The 24391-nt window shown below is 42.8% G+C and overlaps 1 long non-coding RNA gene across 1 annotated transcript in view; it reads left to right on the forward strand.

Annotated features, from left to right (window-relative positions):
* LOC140480504 (uncharacterized) overlaps positions 1-24121 on the forward strand; it is a 232971-nt gene extending 208850 nt beyond the window's left edge. Inside the window, exon 5 of the long non-coding RNA XR_011961318.1 lies at positions 23610-24121. This is a non-coding gene — a long non-coding RNA (uncharacterized lncRNA). The remainder of the gene's footprint in view (positions 1-23609) is intronic.
* The last annotated feature ends 270 nt before the right edge of the window (positions 24122-24391 follow it).

Here is a 24391-nt window from a genome sequence, read left to right on the forward strand (position 1 = left end):
ACTAACTGAGTCACACTTTACAGTCTCAGTCTGACTACCTGTGTCACACCTCACAGTCACAATCTGACTAACTGCGTCACACATTACACTGTCAACCTAATTGCATCACACTTTACAGTCTCAATCTGACTAACTGCCTCACACCTTGAGTCTCAATCTGACTAACTGTATCACACCATATAGTCTCAATCTGACTAACTGCGTCACACCTTACAGTCACAATCCGATTGACTGTGTCGCACTTTACAGTCTCAATCTAACGAGCGGCTTCACACCTTACAGTCTCAATCTGAATAACTGCGTCACACTTTACAGTCTCAATCTGACTAGGCGCTTCACACCTTACAGTCTCTATGCAAATGCATCACATTTTACAGTTTTAATCTGACTAACTCCTTCACATTTTACAGTCTCAATCTGACTATCTGCGTCACACATTATAGACTCAATCTGACTAACTCCCTCACACCTGACAGTTTCAATCTGACAAACACCTGCACACCTTACAGTCAGAATCTGACTACCTGTGTCACACCTTACAGTCTCAATCTGACTAACTGCGTCACACCTTACAGTCTCCATCTGACTAACTGCATCACACCTTACAGTCTCCATCTGACTAACTGCGTCACACATTACACTGTCAACCTAATTACATCACACTTTACAGTCTCAATCTGACTAACTGCCTCACACCTTGAGTCTCGAACTGACTAACTGTATCACACCATATAGTCTCAATCTGACTAACTGAGTCACACCTTACAGTCTCAGTCTGACTACCTGTGTCACACCTTACAGTCTCAATCTGACTAGCTGCTTCACACCTCACAGTCTCAATCTAACTGTGACACACCTTAAAGTGTCAATCTGACTAACTCCTTCACAGCTAACAGTCTCAATCTGACTAACTCTTCACACCTTACAGTCTCAATCTGACTAACTGTGTCACAGTTTACAGATTCAATCTGACTAACTACAGTACACTTTACAGTCTAAATCTGACTAACTGCTACACACCTTACAGTCTCAATCTGACTAGCTGCGTCACAACTTACAGTCTCAATCTGACTAGCTGCTTCACACCTCACAGTCTCAATCTAACTGTGACACACCTTAAAGTGTCAATCTGACTAACTCCTTCACAGCTAACAGTCTCAATCTGACTAACTCTTCACACCTTACAGTCTCAATCTGACTAACTGTGTCACAGTTTACAGATTCAATCTGACTAACTACAGTACACCTTACAGTCTCAATCTGACTAACTGCTACACACCTTACAGTCTAAATCTGACTAACTGCTACAGACCTTACAGTCTCAACCTGACTAGCTGCGTCACACCTTACAGTCTCAATCTGACTAACTCCTGCACACCATACAGTCTCAATCTGACAAACTGCGTCACACCTTACAGTCTCAATCTGTTAACTGCGTTACACTTTGCTGTCTCAATCTGACTAACTGCGACACACTTTACAGTCTCAATCTAATGAGCAGTTTCACACTTTACAGTCTCAATCTGACTAACTGTGTCACACCTTACAGTCATAATCCGATTGACTGTGTCGCACTTTACAGTCTCAATCTAACGAGCGGCTTCACACCTTACAGTCTCAATTTGACTAACTGCGTCACACCTTACAGTCACAATCCAATTGACTGTGTCGCACTTTACAGTCTCAATCTGACTAACTGCGACACACCTTACAGTCTCAATCTGACTAACTGCGTCACACCTTACAGTCACAATCCGATTGACTGTGTCGCATTTTACACTCTCAATCTAACGAGCGTCTTTACACCTTACAGTCTCAATCTGACTAACTGCATCACACTTCACAGTCTCAATCTGACTAGCTGCTTCATACCTTACAGTCTCTAATCAAATGCATCACATTTTACAGTCTCAATCTGACTAACTGCATCACACTTTACAGTCTCAATATGATTAACTGTGTCACACTTTACAATCTCAATCTGACTAACTGCATCACACCTAACAGTCTCAATCTGACTGGCTGCTTCAGACATTCCAGTCTCAATTTGACTGACTGTGTCACACCTTACAGTCTAAATCTGACTAGCTGCATCACAATTTACAGTCTCAATCTAACGAGCTGCCTCACACCTTACAGTCTCAATCTGACTGAGTGTGTCACAATTTACAGTCACAATCTGACTAACTGCGTCACACCTTACAGTCACAATCTAACTGCATTACACCTGACAGTCTCAATCTGACTAATTGCTTCACACTTTACAGTCTCAGTCTGACTAGCTGTGTCACATTTTACAGTCTCAATCTGACTAACTGCGTTACACCTTACAGTCTCAATCTGACTAACTGCATCACACTTTATAGTCTCAATCTGACTAACTGTGTCACCTTACAGTCACAATCTGACTGACTGCATCGCACTTTACAGTCTCAATCTAACGAGTGGCTTCACACCTTACAGTCTCAATCTGACTAACTGCGTCATACTTTACAGTCTCAATCTGACTAGTTGCTTCACACCTTACATCCCTATGCAAATGCGTCGCATTTTACAGTCTCAATCTGACTAACTCCCTCACACTTTAGAGTCTTAATCTGACAAATTGCTTCACACCTTACACTCTCAATCTTACGAACAGTGACACAATTTACAGTCTCAATCTGACTAATTCCTTCCCACTTTACAGTCTCAATCTGACTAAATGCTTCAGACCTTACAGTCTCAATCTGACTAACGCCTTCACACTTTACAGTCTCAATCTGACTGACTGCACCACACGAGACAGTCTCAATCTAACGAGCTGCTTCACACCCTCCAGTCTCAATCTGGCTGACTGTGTCACAATTTATAGTCTCACTCTGATGAACTGCTTCACTCCTTACAGCCTCAATCTGATTATCTTCGTCACACCTTACCATCTCAATCTGACTACTTGCATCACATCTTAGACCTTTCCTGAAGAAGGGTTTATGCCCGAAACGTCGATTCTCCCTCTCTTTGGATGCTGCCTGACCTGCTGCGCTTTTCCAGCAACACATTTTTCAGCTCTGATCTCCAGCATCTGCAGTCCTCACTTTCTCACACCTTACAGTCTCAATCTGACTAAATCCTTCACACTTTACAGTCTCAATCTGACTAACTGCGTCACACATTCCAGTCTCCATCTGACTAACTCCTTCACATCTTACAGTCTCAATCCGACTAGCTGCTTCCCACCTTACAGTCACAATCTGACTAACAGTGTCACACCTTACAGTCTCAAACTGACTAACTGCGTCACACATTCCAGTCTCCATCTGACTAACTCCTTCACATCTTACAGTCTCAATCCGACTAGCTGCTTCCCACCTTACAGTCACAATCTGACTAACAGTGTCACACCTTACAGTCTCAAACTGACTAACTGCGTCACACATTCCAGTCTCAATCTGACTAAGTCCTTCACACCTTACAGTTTCAATTTGACTAACTGCATCACACCTTACAGTCTCCATTTGACTAACTCCTTCACACCTTACCATCTCAATCAGATTAGCTGCTTCACACCTTACAGTCTCAATCTGACTAACTGCGTCACACCTTAAAGGCTCAATCTGACTAACTGCATCACGTTTTACAGTCTCAATCTATCGAGCTGCTTCACACCTTACAGTCTTAATCTGACTAACTGCATCACACTTTACAGTCTCAATCTGACTAACTGCGTCACCTTTTACAGTCTCAATCTAATGAGCTGCTTCACACCTTACAGTCTTAATCTGACTAACTGCGTCACACTTTGCAGTCTCAATCTGACTAAATGCGTCACACTTTACAGTCTCAATCTAACGAGTTGCTTCACACTTTACAGTCTTAATCTGACTAACTGTGACACACATTACTGTCTCAATCTGACTAACACCATCACACTTTACAGTCTCAATCTGACTAGCTACGTCACACCTTACAGTCTCAATCAGACTAACTGCGACACACCTTACAGTCTCAAAGTAGCTGTATCACAATTTACAGTCTCAAGCTGAGTAGCTGCATCACACCTTACAGTCTCAATCTGACTGTGTGTTTCGCACCTTACAGTCTCAGTCTAACAAGCTATTTCACACCTTACAGTCATAATAGAACATAGATAGAACAATACAGCACAGAACAGGCCCTTCGGCCCACGATATTGTTATCCTAGCTTAAGCACCCATCCATGTACCTATCCAATTGCAGCTTAAAGGTCACCAATCATTCTGACTCTGCCACTCCCACAGGCTGCGCATTCCATGCCCCCACCACTCTCTGGGTAAGGAACCTACCCCTGACATCCCCCCATACCTTCCACCCTTCAACTTAAATTTATGTCCCCTTGTAATACTCTGTTGTCCCCGGGGAAAAAGTTTCTGACTGTCTACTCTATCTATTCACCTGATCATCTTATAAACCTCTATCAAGTCATCCCTCACCCTTCACCGTTCCAATGAGAAAAGGCCTAGCACTCTCAACCTATCCTCATACAACCTATTCTCCATTCCAGGCAACATCCTGATAAATCTCCTCTACACCCTCTCCAAAGCTTCCACATCTTTCCTAAAATGAGGCGACCAGAACTGCACACAGTACTCCAAATGTGGCCTTACCAAGGTCCTGTATAGCTGCAACATCACCTCACGACTCTTGAATTCAATCCCTCTGCTAATGAACGCTAATACACCATAAGCCTTCTTACAAGCTCTATCCACCTGAGTGGCAACTTTCAAAGATCTATGAACATAGACTCCAAGATCCCTCTGCTCCTCCACCTTACTAAGAACCCTACCATTAACCCTGTATTCCACATTCTTATTTGTCCTTCCAAAATGGACAACCTCACACTTGACAGGGTTGAACTCCATCTGCCACTCCTCAGCCCAGCTCTGCATCATATCTAAGTCCCTTTGCAGCTGACAACAGCCCTCTTCACTATCCACAACTCCACCAATCTTCGTATCGTCTGCAAATTTACTGACCCAATCTGACTGACTGTGTCATACCTTACACTCTCAATCTGACTAGTCGCTTTACACGTTACAGTTTCAATCTGACTAGATGTGTCACACCTTACAGTCTCAATCTGACTAACTGCCTCACACCTTGAGTCTCAATCTGTCTAACTGCATCACACCATACAGTCTCAATCTGACAAAATCCTGCACACCTTAAAGTCAGAATCTGACTAACTGCGTCACACCTTACAGTCACAATCTGACTAACTGCGTCACACTTTATAGTCACAATCTGATTATCTGCGTCACACTTTACAGTCTCCATCTGACTAACTCCTTCACATCTTACAGTCTCAATCTGACTAGCTGCTTCCCACTTTACAGTCTCAATCTGACTAAATCCTTCACACCTTACAGTTTCAATCTGACTAAATCCTTCACACCTTACAGTCTCAATCTGACTAACTGCGTCACACATTCCAGTCTCCATCTGACAAACTCCTTCACATCTTACAGTCTCAATCCGACTAGCTGCTTTCCACCTTACAGTCACAATCTGACTGTGTCACACCTTACAGTCTCAATCTGACTAATTGCGTCACACCTTACAGTCTCAATCCAACTAGCTCCTTCACACCTTACAGTTTCAATTTGACTAACTACGTCATCCTTACAGTCTCGATTTGACTAACTCCTTCATACCTTACCGTCTCAATCAGATTAGCTTCATCACACCTTACAGTCTCAATCTGACTAACTCCTTCCCACTTTACAGTCTCAATCTACTAAATGCTTCACATCTTACAGTCTCAATCTGACTAACTACGTCATATCTTACACCTTTCCTAAAGAAGGGCTGATGCCCGAAATGTCGATTCTCCTGCTCCTTGGATGCTGCCTGACCTGCTGCGCTTTTCCAGTAACACATATTCAGCTCTGATCTCCAGCATCTGCAGTCCTCACTTTCTCACACCTTACAGTCTCAATCCGACTAACTCCTTCACATTTTACAGTCTCAATCTGACTAACTCCTTCACACCTAACAGTTTCAATTTGACTAACTACGTCATCCTTACAGTCTCCATTTGACTAACTCCTTCACACCTTACCATCTCAATCAGATTAGCTGCTTCACACCTTATAGTCTCAATCTGACTAACTGCGTCACATTTTACAGTCTCAATCTGACTAATTTTGTCACACCTTACAGTCTCAATCTGACGAGCAACTTCACACCTTACATTCTCCGTCTGACTAACTCCTTCACATCTTACAGTCTCAATCTGACTAGCTGCTTTCCACTTTACAGTCTCAATCTGACTAACTTCGTCACACCTTACAGTCTCAATCTGACTAATTGTGTCACACCTTACAGACTCAATCTGACGAGCAACTTCACACCTTACATTCTCCATCTGACTAACTCCTTCACATCTTACAGTCTCAATCCGACTAGCTGCTTTCCACTTTACAGTCTCAATCTGACTAACTGCGTCACACCTTACAGTCTCAATCTGACTAATTGTGTCACACCTTACAGTCTCAATCTGACGAGCAACTTCACACCTTACATTCTCCGTCTGACTAACTCCTTCACATCTTACAGTCTCAATCTGACTAGCTGCTTTCCACCTTACAGTCACAATCTGACTAACTGCGTCACACCTTACAGTCACAATCCGATTATCTGCGACACACTTTACAGTCTCCATCTGACTAACTCCTTCACACCTTACAGTCTCAATCTGACTGTGTCACACATTCCAGTCTCCACATGACTAACTCCTTCACATCTTACAGTCTCAATCTGACTAGCTGCTTCCCACTTTACAGTCTCAATCTGACTAAATCCTTCACACCTTACAGTTTCAATCTGACTAAATCCTTCACACCTTACAGTCTCAATCTGACTAACTGCGTCACACATTCCAGTCTCCATCTGACAAACACCTTCACATCTTACAGTCTCAATCTGACTAGCTGCTTTCCACCTTACAGTCTCAATCTGACTAACTCCTTCCCACTTTACAGTCTCAATCTGACTAACTGCTTCCCTCTTTACAGTCTCAATCTGACTAACTGTGTCACACCTTACAGTTTCAATCTGACTTACTACGTCACTCCTTAGAGTCTCCATTTGACTAACACCTTCACACTGTACCGTCTCAATCAGATTAGCTGCTTCACACCTTACAGTCTCAATCGGACTAACTGCATCAAAACTTACAGTCTCAATCTGTCTAATTGTGTCACATCTTACAGTCTCAATCTGACTAACTCCTTCACATCTTACAGTCTCAATCTGACTAAATCCTTCACACCTTACAGTCACAATCTGACTAACTGTTTCACACATTACAGTCTCAATCTGACTAACTGCGTCACACCTTACAGTCTGAATCTGACTAACTGCATGATATCTTACAGTCTCAATCTGACTAACTCACTTACACCTTACTGTCTCAATATGACTAACTGCATCACATTTTACAGTCTCAATCTGACTAACTCTTTCACATTTTACAGTCTCAATCAGACTAGCTGCTTCCCACTTTCCAGTCTCAATCAGACTAAATCCTTCACACCTACAGTCTCAATCTGACTAACTCCCTTACATCTTACAGTCTCAATCTGATTAGCTGCTTCCCACTTTCCAGTCTCAATCAGACTAAATGCTTCACATCTTACAGTCACAATCTGACTAACTGTGTCACACATTACAATCTCAATCTGACTAACTGCTTCACATTTTACAGTCTCAATCTGACTAACTCACTTACACCTTACAGTCTCAATCTGACTAACTGCATCACATTTTACAGTCTCAATCTGACTAACTCGTTCACATTTTACAGTCTCAATCAGACTAGCTGCTTCCCACTTTACAGTCTCAATCTGACTAAATGCTTCACACCTTACAGTTTCAATCTGACTAACTGCGTCACACTTTACAGTCTCAATCAGACTAACTCCTTCACACCTTACAGTTTCAATCTGACTAGCTGCTTTCCACCTTACAGTCACAAACTGTCTAACTCCCTCACACCTTACAGTCTCCATTTGACTAACTCCTTCACACCTTACAGTTTCAATCTGACTAGCTGCTTCCCACTTTACAGTCTCAACCTGACTACTGCGTCACACATTCCAGTCTACATCTGACTAACTCCTTCCCACTTTACAGTCTCAATCAGACTAAATGCTTCACACCTTACAGTTTCAATCTGACTAACTGCGTCACACTTTACAGTCTCAATCAGACTAACTCCTTCACTCCTTACAGTTTCAATCTGACTAAATGCTTCACACCTTACAGTTTCAATCTGACTAGCTGCTTTCCACCTTACAGTCACAAACTGTCTAACTCCCTCACACCTTACAGTCTCCATTTGACTAACTCCTTCACACCTTACAGTTTCAATCTGACTAGCTGCTTCCCACTTTACAGTCTCAACCTGACTACTGCGTCACACATTCCAGTCTACATCTGACTAACTCCTTCACATCTTACAGTCTCAATCTGACTAGCTGCTTTCCACCTTACAGTCACAATCTGACTAACTCCTTCACACCTTACAGTTTCAATCTGACTATGTCACTCCTTACAGTCTCCATTTGACTAACTCCTTCACACCTTACCATCTCAATCAGATTAGCTGCTTCACACCTTACAGTCTCAATCTGACTGACTGTGTCACACTTTACAGTCTCAATCTGACTAATTGACTCACATTTTACTGACTCAATCTGACTAGCTGCTTCACACCTTACAGTCTTAATCTGACTAACTCCCTCACACCTTCCAGTCTCAATCTGTTTAGCTGCTTCACAATTTACACTCACAATCTGACTAACTGCATCATATTTTACAGTCTCAATCTGACTAATTGTGTCACACCTTACAATCTCAATCTGTTTAGCAACTTCACACCTTACATTCTCCATCTGACTAACTCCTTCCCACTTTACAGTCTCAATCTGACTAACTGCGTTATACCTTACAGTCTCAATCTGACTAACTGCGTTATACCTTACAGTCTCAATCTGACTAACTTCTTCACATTTTACAGTCTCAATCCGACTAGCTGCTTTCCACCTTACAGTCACAATCTGTCTAACTGCGTCACACCTTACAGTATCCATTTGACTAACTCCTTTACACCTTACCATCTCAATCAGATTAGCTGCTTCACACCTTACAGTCTCAATCTGACCAGCTGCGCCATATTTTACAGTCTCAGTCTGACTAATTGTGTCACACTTTACAATCTCAATCTGACTAGCAGCTTCACACCTTACATTCTCCGTCTGACTAACTCCTTCACATTTTACAGACTCAATCTGACTAGCTACTTCTCACTTTATAGTCTCAATCTGACTAATTGTGTCACACCTTACCGTCTCCATCTGACTAACTGCTTCACACCTTATAGTCTCAATCAGACTAGCCCTTTATACTTTACAGTCTCAATCTGGTTTCTACTGCGACAACATCCCAATTGCCTTCAAAATTTGTTTTTGAAGGCAGCTTCAATGTTTGTTTTCAATCATTTATTCAACGACCTTTCAAATGAAAATATTCTGCATAATTTCTGTCCCTGTCCTCAATTTACTATGATAGTAGTAAATGACTAGATGAACCCAGTAATTATACAACATTATTAAAGCAGAATATTCAAAGTCTTTGAACTTTGAAGTCATTTACCAATATTACAAAATTCCTCTCTAGTGATTTCATTAAAAAAAAACAAGTTACCACATTACCTGAGAGTCTTATGTCAAACTATTCATGTAAGTAATTGATGAAGTACCTGGGCACTGTAGATCTGCACTTCCATCATTAAATAGCTCATCCAAAAACTGAATCCAAACATTTTTGTGAGCCAACACATGGATTAGGATGTTGGATCTAGTAGTCCAAAAATCCATCATCGCTTAGAATTTTAAAGGCTTCAGAAGATCAAAGAAGTAGGACTAGGAGTAGACAATTCAGCCTCTTGAGTCTGCTCTGCCATTCACATGGTTCACACTGATCTCCAATTTCTCATGTCCATTTTCTTGCATTTTCCCCATAACCCTTGATTCCCCTACTGATCAATAATCCATTTATCTCAGCCTTAGATATATATACAGGGGCTTTTCCTCACAGCTCTCTATGGAAAGGAGTTCCAAAGATTAACAACCCTCAGAGGGAATCCTTGAGGTGGCACGGTGGGTCAGTGGTCAGCTCTGCTGCTTCACAGCACCAGGGACACAGGTTTAAGTCCCACCTTGGATGACTGTCTGTGTGGAGTTTGCTCATTCTCCCCGTGTCTGTGTGGGTTTCCTCTAGGTGCTCTGGTTTCCTCCCACAATCCAACGATGCACAGGTCAGGTGAATTGGCCATGCTAAATTGTCTCATAGCATTTGGTGCATTAATCAGGGTAAGGAGTGGGTCTGGGTGGATTATTCTTTAGATGGTTGGTGTGGACTTGTTGGGCTCAAGGGCCTGTTTCCACGCTGTAGGGAATCTAATCTAAAAGAGAGGAAATTCCTCCTCATCGCAGTCTTAAATTGGTACCATTTTATTCTGAGGCTATGTCCTCTGGTCCGAGACTCTGTCAAGCCCCTTAAAAAATGCTATATGTTTTAATGAGATTCTTTTAAACTCCAGCGAGTAGAGTCCAAACTGTAGGGATTGTAACGATGTCAGCAAAGTGGACCTCATAGAATATGACTTCCTGATTGGGGCTGTTAATCTGGTCCTATCAGAGAGCCTTGGCTGATAGACATTATCAGGAGTGTCAGGGGTTCTGCTCGCTCTAGATGCCAAATTTGAAGTATCTGGGTCAGTGTCATGTACTGTACTCGTGTAAACAAAGGGTGACTTGGTAACAGGATACTGGTTTCTGTGGAATCATTTCACCAACCTTTAGACTTTCTAAGATAATCCCTCCATACCAGGAACCTTCTCTGAACTGCCTCCAATGAATTAGCCTCAATAATAAATAATGTGGACCTCCTTATCATAGAATATGGAACATTGAACAGCACAGCACAGCACAGTACAGACCCTTCAGCCCTTGATGTTATGCCAACCTTTTATCCTACTATAAGATCAAACTAGATTAGATTACTTACAGTGTGGAAACAGGCCCTTCGCCCCAACAAGTCCACACCGCCCCGCCGAAGCGCAACCCACCCATACCCCTACATCTACATCTACCCCTTACCTAACACCACGGGCAATTTAGCATGACCAATTCACCTGGCCTGCACATCTTTGTGAGTGTGGGAGGAAACCGGAGCACCCGGAGGAAACCCACACAGACACAGGCAGAATGTGCAAACTCCACACAGACTGAGGCGGGAATTGAACCCGGGTCTCTGGCGCTGTGAGGCAGCAGTGCTAACCACTGTGCTACCGTGCCGCCATACCATTCATTTTACTATCGTCCATCTGATTATCCAAGAGTTGCTAAAATGTTCCTAATGTCTCTGACTCTACTACCACTGCTGGCAGTGCATTCCACACACCCATCACTCTCTGTGTAAGGAAGCTACCTCTGACATTTCCCCTAAACATTCCTCCAATCACCTTAAAATTGTGCCCCCTCATGATAGACATTTCTGCCCTGGGAAAAAGTCTCTCATTTTATTACTCTGTCTATGCCTCTCATCATCTTGTACATCTCTATCAAGTCATCTCTCATCCTTCTTCACTCCAGTGAAAAAAGCCTTAGCTCCCTCATCCAGTCCAGGCAGCATCCGAATAAATCGCTTCCACACACTGTTTAAACCTTCCACATCCTTCCTATAATGAGGCGACTAGAACTGAACATTATATTCCAAGTGTGATCTAACCAGGGCTCCACAGAGGTTCTTAAATTCAACCCCCAATGCACCATATCCTCACTGGTCTATGCACTGACATTTCACTATTGCTGCTGCCTAGGGTTTACCTGTGTCAGTATTGAATGATTACCTAGACCAGTTTCAGAGTGATATGACCTCAGTATGGAGCAGTGCATTCCAACAGCTTAAAGAGCACAATGATTGCTCTTTATTTCCACATTTATGCGTGGTATTACTGCTGTTAATTGGTCTTCAATATAACCAGGGCAGATACAATATATTCCAGATGGTAGCAAGAGACATTTAAAGCTGTACAGCTCTAAGTACCTGTAGAAAAGAAAGGGGGGTGGGGGGGAGGGTGGGGAGGTGGTATGCTGTCAGTAAAGTGGAACAACTCTGGATACAGTCACTTACATTTCCAACTCATCAAACCTGCTAGTTGAATGTTCTTTGCTAAACACTTTGTAACTTGAGCTGTAAAATTCAAACTAACCCATCAAAGCTCTCTACTCTCCTTCAACTTCTAATTGTTTCAAATATGATTCACATCTTTCCAAGGCAAACTACAAACAGAACTCAGTCTATGTACGGTAGCAGAGAAAATCTGCTTTATGTGTATGTGTAAACCCGCTACATATTTCTGCATTTTATTTTAACCTGGAATTGATTGGAAAAGACATTTAAGTAATTATAAACCGACTTACTGGTCATGGATAGTCTATCAACCAAATCATTTTTAGATTTGCATAAATTGTCAAATTACTTTGTGGCATTATGGATAATTTGCTCAATTTTATAGCACTTCTACAATTTAACCATCTCCAGTTTTCCACTTAAAGCACTTGAGGGAACATTTGCGTTCTTTTCCAGTCTGTGTTTGTATTTTTCACTTACTCCTTCTCCTCTGAAATAGCATTCATTTATAATCTCTTCCAAGTGTGAGGCAGGTTCCATGTTAGGGAATTAACCTTGAAGTTTCCTCCCCAGATACTGTCCGATCGGGCAACTTAATGTTTCTAAATCTTTTTGTTTCAGTAGGTTATGCTATTTATTTCTTGTTTTCAAATTCCTCCCCCCCATGACTCTCTCCTCCCAACTTCATTCTCTGACTCTCTGAGGTACCTGCCTTACTTCTGTTCTGGCCTCTTGAACATCCCCAATATTAATTGCTCTTCCATTGACAAATATAAAAATCACACAACACCAGGTTGTAGTCCAACAGTTTTATTTGGAAATACAAGCTATTGGAGCCCTGCTCTTTCATCAGGCTCTGAAAGCTTGTCCTTCCAAATAAACTTATTGGACTATAACCTGGTGTTGTGTGAGTTTTAACTTTACCCACCCCAGTCCAACACCAGCACCTCCACATCATTGACAAATATGCCATCACCTGCCTCTGGAATCCCCTCTTGAAAACACTGTGCTTCTCTTTTAAGGTTGTCTTTAAAACCTACCATTTTCCCAATCATTTAACATCTCTCTATGTGGCTCAGTGTCACATTTTGTTTGCTAATGCCCCACAAAGTGTTTTGGGGGCATTTTATTACATTTGGCACGCTATATAAATGAAGTGGACGTGTCGGTATTGGACTGGGACTTCACCTGACGAAGGGGCAGTGCTCCGAAAGCCTCGTGATTTCAAATAAACCCGTTGGACTATAACCTGATGTTGTGTGACTTCTGATTTTATAAATGAAAATTGTTGTGTATTGGTCCAGTCTGCAATGTGCAGAATAGGTTTTACCTAACAATAAATAATGATATCTCAATGCTGTTAGTGCAGATTGATTAATTGAATTTAAATTATACAGCTACTGTGATGGGATTTGAACCATAGCCCCAGAGGAATGAGCCTAGCCTCAGGCACATTACACCAAAGCATATTATCACTGCACTACCATCCCCCCACCTGCTCTGCAGAGACAAACAGGCAAAATAGATCCTGGCTCCTGAATTCTTGTAGCTTCCTGATGTGTTGGAGGTATGGCAGAAACCTTGCCTATGTCTATCAATTCAGTTTCCACCTCAGTCCTGATAAAGTGGCACATAGCTGGAGGTTCATGAAAATTCAAGACTTATTTAATTCGATGTGGTTGTCATGCCAACTGGTTTGGCTGCAGGGCATCAGGCCCCCATTTCCCAAGAAAGTTGCAATTAAATATATTGAGCTTTAGTTTGCATTCCTTTATCAAACCCACACCACGCTATGATGCACTCCTCCTAGTAGCAAAGACAGACTGCAAAATCAGAAGATGTAGGAGCCAGAAGGAAGCCATTCAGCCCATCATATCAACTGGCCATTCAAATATGATGCAGTCTCACATGAAATGATGTAATTGAAAACATAGAGTGCAATATTGGTAATAGACATTATCATGCTTGTATAAAATTCCTCTTCTTGCTAATGGACGTCATAGTCAGTTTAGTTTAAATGGTTAATGGTAAGAATGTTCATGCACTTTAAGAAAAATTTATACAGAGGATTTTCACACAAGCACATTATAGGCAGTCCCCCAGGGTGTGAACAGGTTCTGATCTTGAATCTGTTCACATGTCGATTTGTGTGTAAATTGGAACGTAATACATTTGGCCTTTTGTGAGTACAGGGACTGTTTGTAAGTCAGACATTGAAAATGCCACCCCTCCAGATATGAGATTGTGCTCATAAGGACGAGCATTCATAGACTCATACAGTCATAGAGATGTACAGCACAGAAACAGACCCTTCAGTCTAACTGATCCATGCTGACCAGATATCCTAACCTAATCTAGTCTCATTTGCCAGCACCCGGCCCACATCCCTCCAAACCCTTCGTATTCATATACCCATCCAGATGCCTTTTAAATGTTGCAATTGTACCAGCCTCCACCACTTCCTCTGGCAGCTCATTAGGTACACACACCACCCTGTATGAAAAAGTTGCCCCTTAGGTCTCTTTTATATCTTTCCCCTCTCACACTAAACCTATGCCCTCTTGTTCTGGACTCCCCACCCCAGGGAAACTACTGGGTCATTCTCAAATTGGGAACCTGATGTAGTATGTCCATGACTAATAATTCAATGTGTCCTTGCAAGTTTTCATATTCATTTTGAATGTTAGAAAACATTGCAGGCTGAACCAATTGTTCTATCTTGTCAACTTGCAGCATCCCCAACTTCAATAAAATCTTCGATGCAGTTAGCTAGGCAATAGCCTCATGCATCTTGAAATGTAATCGGCCATTCAATATTTCACTGGCCTATGAACCTGATCCCTGAAGACCAAATCCATCTTCTCAGACAACTTTAACCTTAAAGGAAAGGTGATCTTATCCAGGATAAAATGGAATCAAACATGATAAGCCTGGACAAGTTATTAAACAAAAAAAAACAAAGAGATTATTATCTCATAATGTCAGGAGGCCCTCAACTATGTTAATTATTGCCTTAATTAAAGGCTCATGTCCACACAACTGCTCTATTATATAGTCTAGCCACAACCAGGCTTAATACGCAATTTCCTTCATTATGGGACCTCACGTTACAACTGTTCTAATCTGTCTCCAGTTGCTTTAGAGCCCGAGGTTGACAGTAATGTTTTTGCAAAGGAGGCGTGTTGCATTTAATTTTGGGTTTACATGTTGCAGCATTGACTCCCTCATTTTGTGTTTTGTAACTGCTATCAATTCTTACCATCCACATCCCACATTAGTGGTATTAAATGCTGAATCAATCTAAAAAGCCCATTACCACCTCAGAAGATGCTTTGTCAGGTTGCAAGTAGGAGTTCCACCAATGATATTCTCCAGAATATACATCTGCCCCAAATACATTTACGTATGGAATGAATTAAGAGGAGCAGGAGTGAGTCATTCAGCCTGCTCTGCCATATGATAAAATCATGGCTGATGTTGACTGTGATCGGGACATGGGCATCTACTGTCCTGTCTATCCCATTCCCTTTAGGCTCCCTTGTCAATCAAGAATCTAATTCAGCCTTAAAAAGATTCAATGTCACTGCCTCCATTACATTTTATGCAGGAAATATGAATTTCTCAGGTCTCACTATAATAATTAGGAATTTTCACAGAGTTGGTCTGATCTTCTATGACATCAAAAAGAAAGAATATCTAATTATACAGCACCTTTCATGAGCTAAGAATATTTCTAATTGTTTTACAACCAATTCACGTTTTGAATGTCATGAGCATTGTAGTACAGGAAATATGGCATCCAATTTACACACAGGTTCCATGAACTAGAATGTGAGAATGATCTGATATTCCATTTGTGTGATGCTGTTTAAGGGCAGAATGCTGGGCAGAACACTTCAGGGAACTCCATTGTTTTCCTTTGAAATACTGTCACATGTTCTTTTAAGTCCTCACATTTTAACATTTCATCTGAAGGATAAGAATTCCAACAGTGTAGAGGTCCCTCAGTACCAAATGCAGTTTTGTGTTCAAGTAGAAATTGAAACTACAATGTTCCAATTCCAAACTGAGAGATGTCATATGGAATCAAAGCTGACTCTATATCAGAGGAAACTATTGGGGAGAGAGTTCTGGCTGGCTTTAGCCATTTGTGCTGAAAATGTGTTGCTGGATAAGCGTAGCAGGTCAGGCAGCATCCAAGGAACAGGAGAACCGACGTTTCGGGCATAAGCCCTTCTTCAGGAATGAGGAAAGTGTGTCCAGCAGGCTAAGATAAAAGGTAGGGAGGAGGGACTTGGGGGAGGGGCGTTGGAAATGTGATAGGTGGAAGGAGGTCAAGGTGAGAGTGATAGGCCGGAGTGGGGTGGGGGCGGAGAGGTCAGGAAGAAGATTGCAGGTTAGGAAGGCGGTGCTGAGTTCGAGGGATTTGACTGAGACAAGGTGGGGGGAGGGGAAATGAGGAAACTGGAGAAATCGGAGTTCATCCCTTGTGGTTGGAGGGTTCGAGGCAGAAGATGAGGCGCTCTTCCTCCAACCATCATGTTGCTATGGTCTGGCGATGGAGGAGTCCAAGGGCCTGCATGTCCTTGGTGGAGTGGGAGGGGGAGTTGAAGTGTTGAGCTATGGGGTGGTTGGGTTGGTTGGTCTGGGTGTCCGAGAGGTGTTCTCTGAAACGTTCCACCAGTAGGCGGCCTGTCTCCCCAATATAGAGGAGGCCACATCGGGTGCAGCAGATGCAATAGATGATGTGTGTGGAGGTGCAGGTGAATTTGTGGCGGATATGGAAGTATCCCTTGGGGCCTTGGAGGGAAGTGAGGGGGGAGGTGTGGGCGCAAGTTTTACATTTCTTGTGGTTGCAGGGGAAGGTGCCGGGAGTGGAGGTTGGGTTGGTGGGGGGTGTGGACCTAACGAGGGAGTAAAAGAGGGAGTGGTCTTTTAGGAACACTGATAGGGGAGGGAAGTGAAATATATCCCTGGTGGTGGGGTCCGTTTGGAGGTGGCGGAAATGACGGCGGATGATACGCTGCACAAGGAGGTTGGTGGGGTGGTAGGTGAGGACCAGTGGGGTTCTGTCCTAGTGGCGGTTGGAGGGGTGGGGCTCAAGGGCGGAGGAGCGGGAAGTGGAAGAGATGCGGTGGAGGGCATCGTTGACCACGTCTGGGGGGATGTTGCGGTCCTTGAAGAAGGAGGCCATCTGGGTTGTACGGTTTTGGAACTGGTCCTCCTGGGAGCAGATGTGGCGGAGACGAAGGAATTGGGAATATGGGATGGCATTTTTACAGGGGGCAGGGTGGGAAGAGGTGTAGGCTAGGTAGCTGTGGGAGTCGGTTGGTTTATAGTAAATGTCCGTGTTGATTCGGTCGCCAGAGATAGCCTTTATTCCTGCTGAAGGGCTTTTGCCCGAAACGTCGATTTCACTGCTTGTTGGATGCTGCCTGAACTGCTGTGCTCTTCCAGCACCACTAATCCAGTATAGAAATAGAAAGGTCTAGGAAGGGGAGGGAGGAGTCTGAGACGGTCCAGGTGAATTTGAGGTCGGGGTGGAAGGTGTTGGTAAAGTGGATGAACTGTTCAACCTCCTCGTGGGAGCACGAGGTAGCGCCGATACAGTCATCGATGTAGTGGAGGAAAAGGTGGGGGGTGGTGCCAGTGTAGCTGCGGAAGATGGACTGTTCCACATATCCTCCAAAGAGGCAGGCATGGCTGGGGCCTATGCGGGTGCCCATGGCTACTCCTTTGGTTCGGAGGAAGTGGGAGGATTGGAAAGAGAAGTTGTTCAGAGTGAGGACAAGTTCAGTCAGTCGAAGGAGGGTGTCAGTGGAAGGGTACTGGTTGGTACGGCGGGAAAGGAAGAAGCAGAGGGCTTTGAGTCCTTCGTGATGGGGATGGAGATGTACAGGAACTGGATGTCCATGGTGAAGATAAGGCGTTGGGGACCGAGGAAGCGAAAATCTTGGAGGAGGTGGAGGGCGTGGGTGGTGTCGCGAATGTAGGTGGGGAGTTCTTGGACTAATGGGGACACGATCGTGTTGAGGTATGCAGAGATAAGTTCGGTGGGGCAGGAGCAGGCTGAGACAATGGGTCGGCCGGGGCAGTCAGGTTTGTGGATTTTGGGCAGGAGGTAGAAACGGGCGGTGCGGGGTTGTGGGACTATGAGGTTGGAGGCGGTGGATGGGAGATCCCTGAGGTGATGAGGTTATGGATGGTCTGGGAGATGATGGTTTGGTGGTGGGAGGTGGGGGCAAGGGGGCAGTAGGAGGAGGTGTCCGCGAGCTGGCGTTTAGCCTCAGCGGTATAAAGGTCAGTGCGCCAAACTACTACCGCGCCTCCCTTGTCTGCTGGTTTGATAGTGAGGTTGGGGTTGGAACGGAGGGAGTGGAGGGCTGCACGTTCCGAGGGTGAGAGGTTGGAGTGGGTGAGAGGGGTGGAGAGGTTGAGGCGGTTAATGTCGCGGCGGCAGTTGGCTATGAAGAGATCGAGGGCGGGTAAGAGGCCAACACGGGGTGTCCAGGTGGATGGGATGTGTTGGAGGCGGGAGAAGGGGTCGTCAGAGGGTGGACGAGAGTCTTGGTTGAAGATATAGGCGCAGAGGCGGAGGAAGCGGAAGAATTGTTCAATGTCACGCCGTGTGTTGAACTCATTAATCCGAGAGCGTAGGGGATGAAGGTGAGGCCATTTGTGCCAATCTTTAGCCATTTGTGCCAATCCTCAGAAAAGCTAAGCTTTTCCAACTACAGATTATTGCTCAGTTACCTCACTTCCAGTAAAATGGCAGTGGAGTAGGGCTTCTGAGCCCAGGACCTGTCCACTCCATCTGCTTTTCTTCATGTTTCTTTTCTTTCTCTCTCTTTTCTTTTTTCTCCTCTGTTTCACTTTATTTACTTCTTATTGAAGAGCTCAGTTGTGGCAATGGAATCAGTGAGTGGGCCCAGCAGTGCAGAGTCATGACGGTGATGTCAGAGATGCGTATGTGTCTGCGTCACATTGCGGATTCATGGAGGCGGCAGTGCAGGTGGGTTTGGGCCCAGTACAAGACCTGGTAGCATCAGCAGTGGTCGCATTGGTGAGGTAGGCCTGAAGCAGACTCATGGCAGCGACGGAGTCAAGTTTGGGTCAGTGCGGCATCCAGCAGTATCAGCAGTGTTTGCTTTGGTGAGGATCAATGAGGACTCAGTGGCAAGGGCTTTAGTGGAGGTAAGATGGCACTGAAAAGTGGTGACTTTCATTCCAGCCGCGGCCTGGCAAAGGGGACTTGAACCTGGCCACCAGTCCCATGGCCCATGGTGGAGCACTTAACAAGAAGGACTGTGAAGTTGAACACATTTCCTTTATTTTTGTACTTTTCTGCCTGCATATACTATGTTTTGGTTTTTTTTGTGTTTTAAGATGGCAGAAGAGTCGTGACAGTATACAACACTTTCACCATATTTTGTAACAAAGTACACATGACAATATACAAATGAAATCAAATCACTACATCTGAGTCCAACAATTAGACCAGCAGAACTTGCATAGAAACCTCAGGCATATTTGATTTCCTAATTTGTTGTAAAGTTAAGCCATGATTCTAGTTTCTTTCTCATCAGTTTTATTTGCTTTCCATTCTTGTTCTGAAGGTCCTGAAATAATACAAACTTCTTACAACTTCAAGTTGGCACATGTGAAGCCATCCTGTTTGACTCTCATCAGAATTCATGTGTTCCTGGGTCCAGCTCCATTAGCATTCCTGTCTGATTCTCTGGCTGAACCAGAGTGAAGTGGTACATAACCCTAGCATTAAGTTTAACTCTGAGTTATAGGTTGTAATTGGTCCATTGGCAAGACTGCTCTCCTTGATGTCTAACATCGTCTCCCACATTAATCCCCCAACCAGTCTGAAAACGTCATTCCTACTTTGTGGAATGCTGGCCTTGCTGGCTTTGTACTTTCTCTGAGCTAATTCAGTAGCCTCTAATTGTCCAATAACACCTATAATCACTGAACTCCATAGGATGCCCAAGTCCTAATAAATTACTTTCAAAATTCTCTTTGCCCTTTCCAAATCTCTTGCCAAAATTCACAGATTCACCAAAATAAGTGTTTCATTCTGTTAATGACAGATTCATGCTCGTCATCTATCTGCTTCACTCCATCATCAGAGGCTGATCTGTCAATCAACTGCTATCATCAAAACTGATGGACAACTGAACAAGTCAGATCGTAGAAAGAAAATTGGCTTAATACATCATTTGTTTTTTTTATAAAGAAATTATTTAATAATGTGGCCATTCACTGAAAAATCATTCCATGAAGTCACAGAATATTTTTAACAACAGAAATTTGCTATGCAAAATACAAAAACAAATATCAAATGAGGCATGCCATCCAGATATAGCACAGAGTTAGAGAAATCTTAAAATACAATTTCAAACTATTCCCCAACATCATCACTTTACGATGTCACAAATACAGAGAAATTACACCTCTCTATCAAGTCTATATGTTTAACATACGTTTCTCCCCAAGTTCTGCCCTATAAACTGTGGAGCCTTTTTGCATGAGTATTCACAAAACTGAGAGATTGGACTTTCATAGCTTTTGACAGCCTGTAGATTTATAACTATATACATCCCAGTCTTATGAAATCTAATTTTTTTCTCCTGAAATAATTTGATCCTTTAACTGTTATGAAATTTTCTTTACAGTCAGAGATGTCTACAGCATGGAAACAGGTAGTTTGGCCCAACTTGCCAACATTGCCAGTTTCCAAAATGAAACCAGTCCCATTTGCCTGTGTTTTATCCATATCCCTCCATACCTATCCCATCTACATATCTGTCTAAGTGTTTCTTAAGTGACAAAATTATACTCACTTCCATCACTAGCTCCAGCAGCCCATTCCAGACATTCACCACCGTTTGCATGAAAATATTGTCCTTCTGAGCCCTTTTGTATCTCTCCCCTCTCACCTTAAACCAATGCCCTTTAGTTTTAGATTCCCCTACCTTATCTATGCCCCTCATGATTTTATAGATCTCTATGAGTTCACCCCTCTATCTCCTACACTCCAGGACAAGTCTCAGCCTATACACCCTCTCCTTATAACTCAAACCTTCCAGTCCAGGTCACATCCGAGTAAATCTTTTCTGTACTCTTTCTAGTTTACTATTATCCTTTCTATAGTAGGCTGACCTTTCTCAGAGAGGGTCCATATTTGCTTCAGGTGCCTGTTAAATGTCCTCTAAACTAATGTAAAAACCTTCAATCTCTGGGTTTTTAAAGCTAAGATCATTCCAATTGTCTGGAATCAAAACTAATAGACTCAAAGATTCATAGAGATGTACAGCACAAAAAGGCCCTTCAGCCCATTGCATCTGCGCTGGTCAGAAATAACCACCTAACTATCCTAGTCTCATTGCCCAAAACTTGGCCTTGTATGCTTTGGTATCTCAAAAGCACAACTAACTACTTTTTAAGTATTACGAGGGTTTCTGCCTTTACCACCCTGGCAGGCAGTGAGTTCCAGATTCCCACCATCCTGTTGGTGAAAACGCTTTTTACTCTCACATCTCCTCTAAACCTTCTGCCCTTTACATTAAATCTATGGGCCCTGGTCATTGATCCTTCCAACAAGAGAAAAATAATTCTTCCTATCCACCCTATCTATTCTATTTTAATGTTATCCATCTCAGTCATGTCGCCTCTCAATCTCCTCTACTCTAAGGAAAACAGCCCCTGTCTGTCCAATCGCTCCTCATAACTGGAATTATCTAACCCTGGTGACATGAAGGTAAATCTCCTCTGCATCCTTTCCAGGGCGATCACATCTTTGTTAATAATACGGATTCCAAAGCTGCACACAATATCAGCTGTGGCCTAGCCAATATTTGATACAGTTCTAGCGTAACCTAAATAAAACCGAAAGAACTATGGATGCTGTAAATCAGAAGCAAAACAGAAATTGCTGTAAAAGCTCAGTAGGTCTGGCAGCATCTATGGAGAGAAATCAGAGTTAACGTTTTGTAACTCTTTCTCAGACCCTTCCTTCCTCATGGGACCCGAACTCTGATTTCTCTCCACAGATGCTGCCAGACCTGTTGAACGTTTGCAGCAATTTCTGGTTTTGCTTCTAGCATAATTTACCTGCCTTTAAAATCTATGCCTTTACTAATAATGGCAAGTATACCATAAGCCTTCTTAGCCACTTTATCCTCCTGTCCTGATACCTTAAGGGACTGGTGTACATGCCCACTAAGGTCCTTCTGATCTTTAGTGCTTCCTCGGGTTCTACTTTTCATCTTCTATTCCCTTGCCTTGAGCATCACCTCACATTTATCTGATTGAATTCTATTTACCATCGATCAGCTTATCTGACCAGCCCATTGATATCTTCTTGTAGTCTGAGGCTACTGTCCTCACTATCTACCACCCCACCAATTTTTGCATCATCTGCGAACTTATTGCTCATCCCTACATTAAAGTTTATTGCACTTGTCATAAACTGTCCAAATAGAAACAACTTTACACTAACACTTCAACTGGTCCCTGCTTTCGAACATATACTGGATTATGTCACTGTTTTGGAAAGACAATGGAGATATGCAGGGAGGTTAAAATCAGCTCAGCAGTGACCTTATTTAATGGTGGAACAGGCTCAATGGGATGAGCGACCTCCTCTTACATGTATGTTCAACTACCTGACCAAGTTTTTGTTAAAATCTCTTTGCAAAGGTAATCAATACCCATACGTCACTATTTTAAAACCCAAAATCTAGACTGCAAGCCAGCAGTGGTTCAAGAAGGTAGCTCACCAGCACGTTCTCAGGGGAAATTAGGGACGGGCAATAAATGCTGCCCAGCCAGTGTTGCTCACATTCCACAAGTGAATAAAAAAAATTATTCACCTTCATCAAATGTTACACTGCTGATCTATAGAATTATTTCTCAATTTCATTTGGATTTGTTACTTTTCTTGTCAAGATCTCAAAGGCTCCAAGAAGTCGGCAAGAAGGCAATTTGGGATTTCACCAAAGCATCTTAACAACTTGTCAACCACTTAACACTGGGATTGCTGAATTGAACTTTGGGAGATATGTTGTTCCATAACTTGGGAAATGGGAGTCAATTAGAATTTCCTTACTGGTGCTGTGTTTAAATCATACCAGTAAGCCTAGGGATTGGGAATATTTTAGTGAAGAGTCACCTATAAGTAATAAAAAGGAGAAAAAAGGATTAGAGAGTACACAAGTCAGGAATGTAATGGTAGATGTGCAGCTTTTACAATGACCTAAAAAACAAAAGGGTAGCTAAAATAAACATTGGTCCCTTAAAAGTATAGACAGGAGAAAGTATCATGGTGAACGAGGAAATGGTAGAGGCATTGAACAGGTATTTTGTCTGTGTCTTCACAGTGGAAGACAGAAGACGCCAGACATAAAGAGTAATGAAGAGTGAGGAAATCAACATGAATAATAAGAACAGAGAAGAAGAACTGGAAAAACTCAAGGAACAAAAATCCAACAAATCCTCCGGAACCTGATGCCTAGACCCTCGGATTCTCAAAGAAATAGTGGATGCACTGACAATGATTTTCCATAATTTCCTAGATTCTGGAATGCTCCCAGAAGATTGCAAGTTAACAAGTATGACACTGCTGTTGAAGAAAGGAGAGAGAGAGGAAGCTGAAAACTTACGGCTAGTTAGCCTGACATTAGTCAGTGGGAAAATGTTAGAATCTGTTACTAAGGCAGCCATAACAGACACTTAGGAAAGCATAGTACAATTACAACAATGTAGTTTCATGAAAGGGAATAGCTGAGATACAAAATAAGGGCTCATGGAGCTAGGGTTGCTATCTTAACATGATTAGATGATTGCTTAATAACTAGGATGAATGAATTAGGGATAAATTGGGCATTTTTAACTTGATACACACTGTGATTGGTTGAACGTCACACAGACCAGTGCTAGGGCCTCCAAACTATATTAATCACTTAAACAAAGAGTCAAAAAGTAATGTATCTAAGTTTTCTAATGAAACAAACTTAGGTGGGAACATCAGCTCTGAGGATACTAAAAAGTTGCAAAGGGATATAGACGGCTTAAATGAGAGGTCATCAGGCAGCAGATAGAGTATAAAGTGAGAAAGTGTGAAGTTGCTCACTTTGATCATAGAAAGGCAGGCTAGCAGAAT

Source organism: Chiloscyllium punctatum, chromosome 1 (assembly GCF_047496795.1).
Source record: "Chiloscyllium punctatum isolate Juve2018m chromosome 1, sChiPun1.3, whole genome shotgun sequence".
Classification (NCBI taxonomy): Eukaryota; Metazoa; Chordata; class Chondrichthyes; order Orectolobiformes; family Hemiscylliidae; genus Chiloscyllium; species Chiloscyllium punctatum.